The sequence below is a fragment of the Schistocerca serialis genome, chromosome 1 (assembly GCF_023864345.2).
Source record: "Schistocerca serialis cubense isolate TAMUIC-IGC-003099 chromosome 1, iqSchSeri2.2, whole genome shotgun sequence".
In the NCBI taxonomy this organism is placed as follows: domain Eukaryota; kingdom Metazoa; phylum Arthropoda; class Insecta; order Orthoptera; family Acrididae; genus Schistocerca; species Schistocerca serialis.
The window spans coordinates 353,336,881-353,348,851 of NC_064638.1; positions in this window are offsets into that span (position 1 = coordinate 353,336,881).

An 11,971-nucleotide genomic window follows, 5' to 3' on the forward strand; every position below is an offset into this window, starting at 1 on the left:
AACGTGCAAACGATAAGGAAGAAATACTTGAAAGAATCGAGGAATCCGTACCAAATGACAGAATAAATAACTTAACGCAACAGTATGAACAGGTAACTATTAAATGTGACAATACCGAAACCCAAGTCGCGACACTTACGGAAGACGTAAATAAACAGAAAGAAAAAATAGGTGACTCATCGGAAAGAGTTGAGGAGATCTCAGATAAACTGACAAGTCTTAGTTTAAATGGGGGCAGAGATTCGGATGATACAGCTCCATTGCCATTTGCAGAAACCGAAGAGTACCAGAGAATAAATAAACATGTTGAAAATCAGGGAAAATTTAATGAACGCGTTAAAATGGAATTTGAGGCGTTACGGAAGCAAGTCAAACAAATTGAAGGCGAAATCGTAGGAAAAGACAGCAGAAGAAATTTAGAATCACAGATAGCAGAGGGGTTAGAAGAAAATAATTTGTTTCATTTACGGGATGCAACAAGAGAGCCCCAGGCGCGCGAACTTGACAATAATCGACATTCGGACTGGGACAGACGCGGTAGGTCTTTGTCGCCACGAGGAGAAAACTTTGACTATAAACACTTCTTAACTGTTCGGAAATTTAAGATCTTTCGCAATTCTAAGAATGACATACATCCATGTTCATGGTTAGATCAATTTACGTACGCACTTCCGCCAGATTTGCCACAAAGTCAAAAACTGGAATTTACGTGTGGCTGTTAAGGTCCTCAGGGGATTCACTACACTAAGTGAATATGTGCCGTAGCGCGCACAGGGCCCCGAGCTGTAGTGGTGCTATTTCCCTTTTAGTTTTCTGCACTGCTGCCTACTCTACTACTATTCTTTGCATCTATCAAAACAACTCTTCGACTATCAATCCATCTAGAGAACCGGTAACGAATAACCGGATATGACTAATTTACTCAAAAGAGATTTCGGAAATTACCGTTTGGACTTACTGTACCTTCATCAGCATTCATTCGTAGTTTAAACGAAATTTTACCTGTTTATATTCGTAATAATATTACTTCATATGTTGACGATATTCTTATTGCTAAACGTTCTTGGAGTGAGCATAACAAAATTTTGGATTCATTATTACGTATTTTTGCAAGAGTTGGCATTACAGTGAACTTGGAAAAATCTGAATTTGGTCGTTCTCAGGTGAAATTTCTTGGTCATATTATTTCTACAGAAGGTATTCTTCCTGATCCAGAGAAACTAGATGCTATTCGTAATTATGCTGTTCCTACTACAAAACGTGATGTTCGTAGTTTCCTTGGTGTCTGTAATTTTCTTAGACGCTTTGTTAAATTGGACGATTTGACCACACCTCGTTTATGTGAACTATCTGGAAAGAATTCTAATTGGTGTTGGGATGAGGAAGCTCAATCAGAATTTGAACAACTTCGTGATGCTTTAGTTACTGCTCCACTTCTTTCACATTCGGATTTATCTAAAGATTTTTGTTTGGCGACGGACTCGTCATACAAAGGCCTAGGTGCACATTTATTTCAAGAGGTACAAGAAAACGGCGTTGTAATACAGAAAACTATTGCATTTGGAAGTCGTGTTCTCTCTAAATCAGAAAAGAATTATTCGGTTACGGAACTTGAGGCCTTGGCTGTTGTTTGGGCTTTCACAAAATTTCGCATATTTTTGTTTGGCAGACATACTAAGGCTTGCACCAATCATCGAGCTCTGGAATTTCTTACGTCAACAAAATTAACACATGGAAGATTGTCACGATGGGCGTTGTATCTACAGGAATTTGACTTTAGTATTGTTTACGTACAGGGTTCTTCAAATATTGTTGCTGATGCTTTATCACGTGCACCTATGGGTTTGGAACAAAGTGCTGAAGAGGACTGCAAAGAAAACAATTATTGTTTGATGTATATTCAAGGTGTTGCGTTTGAGAATTTTATTTCGTCTTCACTCCAGGACATCGCTAAGGAAGTAAACAAGGATCCAATCTGGGAGGACATTAAGGAGAAGTGGAGGAGAAAGGAAAGCGTAGCGATTAGACAGTATTATTTAGTTCGCAATGATATTATTTTCAAACGAAAATCGGTCGGCCACTCTGTTTGGTTAGTTTGTATTCCTGATGAGTGGGTTAATAAATTGATTTGGTATACACATTTCAGTTATGCACACTTTGGTCCCAGAAAATGCTTTCATAAATTGCTACTTCAGTAATATGGAAAAACGTATTCGATCTGTTCTTGCCAAATGCAAATTATGTCAAAAGGCTAAGCCGCCAACTATTTGTCACAGAGCACCGTTGTTTCCTATCATTCCAGCGAAATTAAAGGAGATGGCTGCAGTCGATTTGTTCGGTCCAGTGGTTCGTTCTACTAATGGTTTTGCGTACATTTTGGTAGCAGTGGAACTGACATCAAAATATGTGTGTTTTACACCTTTACGCAAAGCAACAGCTCGTTCAGTATCTAACGCTTTCATCAAACATTTTCTTAAAGAAGTGGGTCATGTTGATAAGGTTATATCAGATAATGAATCACAGTTTCGCTCTAAAATTTGGCTTTGTACTCTACGGCGTCGTAAGATTAAACCAATTTTCATTTCACTTTTTCACCCTCAATCTAATGCTTCAGAGAGACGGATGAAGGAAATCAATAAATTGTGTCGACTTTATTGTCATCAGAATCACAGAACTTGGGATCAGTATCTTCATATTTTTCAAAACATTCTGAATGAACTCCCTAATGATTCAACTTCTTTACCGCCTCTATTGATATTAAATAATAAAGCACCGACAAATCGCATTTCTGGAATCGTTCCTTTTCCGCCTTCACGGAAACTGTGGCATTCTGAACTTGTCAACCTGGCTCTACGAAATATTGCACCTGCGGCTGCTAGAAGAGAGAAATCAGCTAAACGTCCTGGTCGTTTAAAAATCTTGTCAGTTGGTCAAAAGGTGTTAATTAAGTCTCATCGTTTGTCTCACAAAGGAAAAGGCTTGTGTCGCAAATTCTTTCTGCTTTATAACGGTCCATATAGGGTTCGCAAAATTATTCATGATAACACTGTCAAAGTAGAAACTCTTAAATCTCGGCGCTCTAAGGGAATACATCACATATCGAACGTTAAAATTTTTGTGGAATGACATACTTTCGAGAAACCAACAGTTATACGTAAACATGCAGAGAATACAAGGATACCGCGCCGTGTTCCGGTGGCGGCACATACTCAAAGCAACAGTCAAGTCTGCGCAGCGCATAAGGCAGTCGTTGACCGCAAACAATTACTTCCTACGTCACGCGTACCTACAGCTGATCGAGCGCTCAGTGCGAATGCACTGACAGCCGTAAACAAATACACAGTCTAATTTCTCTGATTAAATTCAGTATAAAGCTATAGTGACTTGAAAAATTATGTTATTAACGTTCAGTATTTTTCAGGATACGGTTGTATAAAATATTTAAGACGTTCATGTAAATTCTGTGTGTGTCCGACGTTAAGAGGACTTGCTATCGAGAAAATTTCAGGAAGAATGTAATTTCGAAGAAGAAACTAATAAACTAAAAAGGTAACTGTTAATTGAGTTTATTCTTCAGGTAATATATTTCCACTTAGGTACGTACTTTAGACGTAATTTGCTGCTCGCGATTACGTGATTTATACTTTGTGCTAAATTTCATGTTCTATGAATTTACTTGTGAAGCGACGTGCTTGCGTACGTTTCCTGATTTTGACAATGTTTTATTAATGAATAGGGTTGTTACTTGTGTATATTATGCATCGCTTGGCTGCACTGCTTTTTCACTGATGTCATATTCTTCTATTATGTGTCTGCTGTGCTTACTTATTTAAAATATAATTGTCACATGATTAATTGTGCTGATATGGTTATGTATGTAAGTCATACTTTGTGATTTATCTGCTTGCGTCTTCATGTTTACTTATTAAGAGTATGAACATTTATTTGCTTACGCTGATATGATGCTAATGACCTGTTTATTATGTAAGATACATATTTGCTGCTTTGCGTATGGATTGCATATTTATACATTTTTGTTTTGTTGTCATAACTACTCTTTATTTTGGTATATAGAAATGCTGATATACTGTGTACAAACATAGAGTTTAGGTCACACTATGGTGTTAATTATAGATTATTCGCTTGGCAGAGCCTCGTTGTAGGGATTGTGCTGCATCCACTTGTTGACATTCTGTTCTCCACTGGTATATTTACTCGGTATTGCATGTTTTGCTTACGCTCAGTGCCTTATATTTTAAGATAAGAAAATGAACTACTATAATGCTACGAACGACATTAGTGCAAGAAACTTCATTGAAGTCACATGAGCTGGAGATTTTACGGAAGCTGTAAAAATTTATGCTAATAGAAAGGAAGCTAACGACATGAAATACCAACACTAGGTTTAGACCATTGACAGTTATTACACTGCATTCTTCGTGAGCAACTGAAATAGTAAGTGACACTTGACACAAGAAATACTCCACATGTTTGCTTCTGTTTTGCCATGATTCTTAACGTGGTGTACACACTGTGAATTATTACTATCATTCACACTCCGACCTCGTACTTACTTACTGAAAGTTATTCAAACTAAGGGCTGTTAGAGGTCATGTATGCATTTCTTTTATTTAATGATGGACAAGGTAACCAAAATGTATTTTATAATTCATAATGAGTAGAGGATTTGGGTCAGATGGATTACACAGAGGTTGTGTGTCGACATTGTGTCTTTGGATTGTATGGGATGATGAACTGAAGTTTGCACTAGGATTTTATCTGTACTTGTTCGAGGAGACTGACTAGAGGAAAGAGTTGTTATGGAAGTGAAATGATATTGGCGATAAGGTTTATATGTGTCGACGTATTGAAGAGGTATTATGAGGTATTGAGATTGTGTGAAGTTAATGATTATTGGAGTTTTGGTGGACAAGAGGTAAGGTAAATGATATTGATGATAAGGTTTATATGTATCGACGTAAGAGGTGTTATTGAAGTATTAAGATAATGTGATGCTGATGAGTATTGGAGTTTTGGTGGACAAGAGGTAAGGTAAATGATATTGATGATAAGGTTTATATGTATCGACGTAAGAGGTGTTATTGAAGTATTAAGATTATGTGATGCTGATGATTATAGGAGCTTTGGTGGATAAGAGGTAAAGTAAGTGAGGAGCATATTTTTTTTGTTGGTTTATATGGAACAAGGAGAATGAAGATGGCGGACTAGAACACTCAAGTAGATGAAAGATTGTCCACACACACACTTTGTTAAATCACTAAGCAGTATATACTTTTTTTTTTTTTTTTTTTTTTTTTTGGAGAGAGGAAGCATTTGCATATCTTGGCACACTGACAGTTGTTCAGAAACCGTACATTTTGATTTGGCTTGGCAAACATTGGTCTTGACATGATGACTATGACGTTGACTAACAATTATTGACTGTTATACATTGCTGCCACTACTACTTGATACACATGTCGAACACCAAATTTTGACAGAATTGCGTTTACACAGTTAATACTATTCACTTACACAGTAGTACTTAATGTGGATGAAAGATGAGTGAGGGTGTTTTGTGTGTTTTCCTTTCCTAATCCCAAATAATTGGTACCGATCCATCCCCTAAATATTATCTTACTTGTTTGTTGTGGCTTGCACTGACACCCATAAATATTATAGGTTTACTGTTATTTGTGTATTGTAATAGTTAATATGACAATTATCTGATATCATTTGTGTGTTTGTTATAATTTGTATGTTTAGTGTAAGAGCATTAATAATAATTTTGTAAAAGCAATTGTGTGTGCCTTCAAATAGTTGTTCGTGCTTGCACCTGTTCAACATTGATGGGTGCCACATAGAAATGTTTAATCTCTGCTAATGAACTCTGATAAACTGTCTGATTAGTGATAGTGAATATTATGGACTGTTACCTGCACTTGTTCAAAATGATGGGTGCCACTTTGAAATGTTTAATTTCTGCTGATAAACTCTGATGAACTATCTGATTAGTGATAGTGAATATTATGGACTGTTACCTGCACCTGTTCAACATTAATGGGTGCCACTTGGAAATGTTTAATTTCTGTTGATAAACTCTGATGAACTGTCTGATTAGTGATAGTGAATATTATGGACTGTTACTTGCACCAGTTCAACATTGCTGGGTGCCACTGATGGACTGCTTCTACTGACATTATGTCACTTATTGGTGTCTGCACCTGTTCAACATTGCTGGGTGCCACTGATGGAACTGCTTCCACTGAAATAATGTTACTTGTTGCTGTCTGCACCTGTCAACATTGCTGGGTGCCACTGATGGAATTGCTTCTACTGAAATAATGTCACTTGTTGGTGTCTACACCTGCTCAACATTGATGGGTGCCACTGATGAACTGCTTCTACTGAAATAATGTCACTTGTTGGTGTCTGCACCAGCTCAACATTGCTAGGTGCCACTGATGGACTGCTTCTACTGAGATAATGTCACTTGTTGGTGTCTGCACCTGTTCAAAAATGCTGGGTGCCACTGATGGACTGCTTCTACTGAGATAATGTCACTTGTTGGTGTCTGCACCTGTTCAACAATGCTGGGTGCCACTGATGGACTGCTTCTACTGAAATGATGTGACTTGTTGGTGTCTGCACCTGCTCAACATTACTGGGTGCCGCTGATGGACTGCTTCTGCTGAAATGATGTCACTTGTTGGTGTCTGCACCTGTTCAACATTACTGGGTGCAACTGATGGACTGCTTCTACTGAAATGATGTTACTTCTTGCTGTCTGCACCTGTTTAACATTTCTGGGTGCCACTGATGGAACTGTTTCTACTGAAATAATGTCACTCGTTGGTGTTTACACCTGTTGACCATTGCTGGGTGCTACTGCCGGAACTGTCAACTACTTGTTTATTGATATATTGAAAGGGGTTTATGTGAATATTTGTAAGAACTGATTTTTTGTGTGTTTACTGTTTATAAGATGTTATGAGACTCTTACCTGAACCTACTCGTCATGGCTGACGCTATTGATTGAATTGTTTAACCACATGATACTTATGTAGATTATTATGTAAGATCACATGTATGCAAGCATTTGTATTCCTTACTGACCTCACGACTTATCTTAGAAGAAAGATTAAGGAAAGGCAAACCTACGTTTCTAGCATTTGTAGACTTAGAGAAAGTTTTTGACAATGTTGACTGGAATACTCTCTTTCAAATTCTAAAGGTGGCAGGGGTAAAATACAGGGAGCGAAAGGCTATTTACAATTTGTATAGAAACCAGATGGCAGTTATAAGAGTCGAGGGCCATGAAAGGGAAGCAGTGGTTGGGAAGGGAGTAAGACAGGGTTGTAGCCTCTCCCCGATGTTGTTCAATCTGTATATTGAGCAAGCAGTAAAGGACACAAAAGAAAAATTCGGAGTAGGTATTAAAATTCATGGAGAAGAAATAAAAACTTTGAGGTTCGCCGATGACATTGTAATTCTGTCAGAGACAGCAAAGGACTTGGAAGAGCAGTTGAATGGAATGCACAGTGTCTTGAAAGAAGGATATAAGATGAACATCAACAAAAGCAAAACAAGGCTAATGGAATGTAGTCGAATTAAGTCGGGTGATGCTGAGGGAATTAGATTAGGAAATGAGACACTTAAAGTAGTAAAGGAGATTTGCTATTTGGGGAGCAAAATAACTGATGATGGTCGAAGTAGAGAGGATATAAAATGTAGACTGGCAATGGCAAGGAAAGCATTTCTGAAGAAGAGAAATTTATTAACATCGAGTATAGATTTAAGTGTCAGGAAGTCATTTCTGAAAGTATTTGTATGGAGTGTAGCCATGTATGGAAGTGAAACATGGACGATAAATAGTTTGGACAAGAAGAGAATAGAAGCTTTCGAAATGTGGTGCTACAGAAGAATGCTGAAGATTAGATGGGTAGATCATATAACTAATGAGGAAGTATGGAATAGGATTGGGGAGAAGAGAAGTTTGTGGCACAACTTGACCAGAAGAAGGGATCGGTTGGTAGGACATCTTCTGAGGCATCCAGGGATCACCAATTTAGTATTGGAGGGCAGCGTGGAGGGTAAAAATCGTAGAGGGAGACCAAGAGATGAATACACTAAGCAGATTCAGAAGGATGTAGGTTGCAGTAGGTACTGGGAGATGAAAAAGCTTGCACAGGATAGAGTAGCATGGAGAGCTGCATCAAACCAGTCTCAGGACTGAAGACCACAACAACGACAACAACTGTATTTTATATATTAGGTTATTGAAGGGTCAGTGCAAAGCCAAAATTTTAGCTACTTATGTGATATTTAATTATTAATATTATTTTTTATTTTTGTTGTGTTTTTTGGACGAATTTGGTGGTATTTTCACCACCAATGGTGGCAAAAATACCATCAAATTCTGGCCTGTGGAGGAAGGGCATATGAAAGGTGGCTACACTGAGCCACAGCGCCAGAGATTGCGCCAAAGAGTATTATTCAGCCGCCTCCACTGGCAGTTCCTGTCGAGAAGTCGTGGTGGAGAGTTCTTGTCGAGAAGTCGCAGTAGGCAGTGCTTGTTGAGATGTGGTAGTGGAGAGTTCATCTCGAGAAGTCGTGGTGCAGAGTGCTTATTGAGAAGTAGCAGTAGGCAGTGCTTGTTGAGATGTGGTAGTGGAGTTCTTGTCGAGAAGTCGTGGTGGAGAGTGCTTGTTGAGATGTGGCAGTAGCGAGTCGTTGTTGAGAAGTTCCCATGGAGAGTGCTTGTTCAGAACTTGTAGTATTGTTTTGATGGGCTAGACACCAGATGTTTTTGGATTGGGGATGCTGTAACGTGCTTTTCGTCAGTATATATGAAGGTAAAAAATTCCTTTTTTTTATTTATTTCAATGTCTTAAACAATAATGCCTCTTGGTCACAGGTTCAGTCAACAAAGCATCTGGCTCGTGTTCTTGTATTAGACTGTATTTCTGGTTTCTATGAGCAATTATAGTATTTCTGGTTTTTTTTAATTACTTCAGTATAAATGGTATTTAAAATATCTTGTCGTATTGAGGAAGAACCATGCCAGATGTGTACGTTGAATCACACTTCCACACACAGAACAGCGACACTTGTGCCTTGTTGTTTCGTAGCTTTCATAGTTGCTGGGGACTTAATTAATTAATTGTGTTAACGGAAATTTTGTTTCATTCTATGTTGTTGTTCTATGCAGTCAGATTGCGTACAAATACCAGTCAGGGCCAACCGGTTACGAGACTGCGTAACCGGACAGACGACTACAAAAATTAAAAAGTATTTGCATTCTATAAATAATTAAGCCCCCATGCAATACCTGAACTATCGTTGCCGGTGTTGGTCTGCTGTCGATTCTGATTAGAACAACCCGGTCACTGAACTCTTCACAGTAACACACCCTCTGCCCTTCCTTCCTATTGATAACGAATGCTACACCTGTTATACCATTTTCTGCTGCTGTTGATATTATGCGATACTCATCTGACCAGAAATCCTTGACTTCCTTCCACTTCACTTCACTGACCCCTACTATATCTAGATTGAGCCTTTGCATTTCCCTTTTCAGATTTTCTAGTTTCCCTACCACGTTCAAGCTTCTGACATTCCACGCCCCGACTCGTAGAACATCGTTTCGTTGATTATTTAATCTTTTTCTCATGGTAACCTCCCCCCTGGCCGTCCCCTCCCGGAGATCCGAATGGGGGACTATTCCGGAATCTTTTGCCAATGGAGAGATCATCAAGACACTTCTTCAATTACAGGCCACATGTCCTGTGGATACACGTTACGTGTCTTTAATGCAGTGGTTTCCATTGCCTTCTGCATCCTCATGTCGTTGATCATTGCTGATTCTTCCGCCTTTAGGGGCAATTTCCCACCCCTAGGACAAGAGAGTGCCCTGAACCTCTATCCGCTCCTCCGCCCTCTTTGACAAGACTGTTGGCAGAATGAGGCTGACTTCTTATGCCGGAAGTCTTCGGCCGCCAATGCTGATTATTTATCAAAATTTAGTCAGTGGCGGGGATCGAACCCGGGACCGAAGACGTTTTGATTATGAATCAAAGACGCTGCCCCTAGACCACGGGTCAAATCACACGAAGCGCTTTTTATGCTCTGACTGATGGCCATTGGCATCAACGGCGTGAAATCTCTGAAAGCACGACAACAAGGAAAGATCCGTACCCAAAGACTGGAAAGTTGCACAGGTCACACCAATATTCAAGAAACATAGTAGCAGTAATCCACTAAATTACAGGCCCATATCGTTAATGTCGATATTCAGCACGATTTTGGAACATATATTGTGTTCGAACATTATGAATTACCTCGAAGAAAACGGTCTATTGACACACAGTCAACATGGGTTTAGAAAACATCGTTCCTGTGAAACACAACTAGCTCTTTATTCACATGAAGTGTTGAGTGCTATTGACACGGGATTTCAGATCGATTCCGTATTTCTGGATTTCCGGAAGGCTTTTGACACTGTACCACACAAGCGGTTTGTAGTGAAATTGCGTTCTTATGGAATATCGTCTCAGTTTTGTGGCGGGATTTGTGATTTCCTGTCAGAGAGGTCACAGTTCGTAGTAATTGACGGAAAGTTATCGAGTAAAACAGAAGTGATTTGAGGCGTTCCCCAAGGTAGTGTTATAGGTCCTTTGCTGTTCCTTATCTATATAAACGATTTGGGAGACAATCTGAGCAGCCGTCTTCGGTTCTTTGCAGATGACGCTGCCGTTTATCGACCAAGTCATCAGAAGATCAAAACAAATTGCTAAACGATTTATAAAAGATATGTGAATGGTGCGAAAAGTGGCAGTTGACTCTAAATAACGAAAAGTGTGAGGTCATCCACATGAGTGCTAAAAGGAATTGGTAAAACTTCGGTTACACGATAAATTAGTCAAATCTAAAGGCTGTAAATTCATCTAAATACCTAGAAGTTACAATTATGAACAGTTTGAATTGGAAGGAACACATAGAAAATGTTGTTGCGAAGGCTAACCAAAGACTGCGTTTTATAGGCAGGTCACTTAGAAAGTGTAATAGATCTACTAAGGAGACTGCCTACACTACGCTTGGCCGTCCTCTTTTAGAATACTGCTGCGTGGTGTGAGATCCTTACCAGACAGGACTGACGGAGTACATCGCAAAAGTTGAAAGAAGGGTAGCACGTTTCGTATTATCGCGAAATACGGGAGAGAGTGGCACTGAAATGATACAGGCCTTGGGCTGGACATGATTAGAAGAAAGGCGTTTTTAGTTGCCACGGAATCTTCTCACGAAATTCCAGTCACCAACTTTCTCCTCCGAATGGGAAAATATTTTGTTGACACCGACCTACGTAGGGAGGAACAATCACCACGATAAAATAACGGAAATCGGAACTCGTACGGAAAGATATAGGTGTTCATTCTTTCCGCGAGCTATACGAGATTGGTATAATAGAGAATTGTGAATGTGATTCGATGAACCTTCTGCCAGGCCCTTAAATGTGATTTGCAGAGTATCCATGTAGATGTAGATGTAGAACAATCGTCGAAAGGGTCAATATAGGAGGGCATTATCTGGGTAATCTCGTCATTCTAGAAGGCACAGTGGATCAACACAAGTATACAGCTATCCCCGGGAACCGTGTCCACCCCTACATGCAATTTGTTTTTCCTCAGCACGAAGACATCTACCCGCAAGACAATGCAACGTGCCACACAGCTTGCAATGTAGGTGCGTGATTCGAAGATCGTCAGGATGAGTTACCGTACTCCCCTGGCCACCTTAGCCTACGGTTTTTAACCCAATCCAGAATCTCCAGGACCACCTCGATCAGGCTGTTCGCGCCATGGATCCTCAACCGAGAAACCTAACGCAGCTGGCCTGGCCACGGCACTGGAGTCGGCTTGGCTATAACTTCCAGTGAGTTTCGTGGTTAACAAAGGATTCCTAAAGGGTTCTG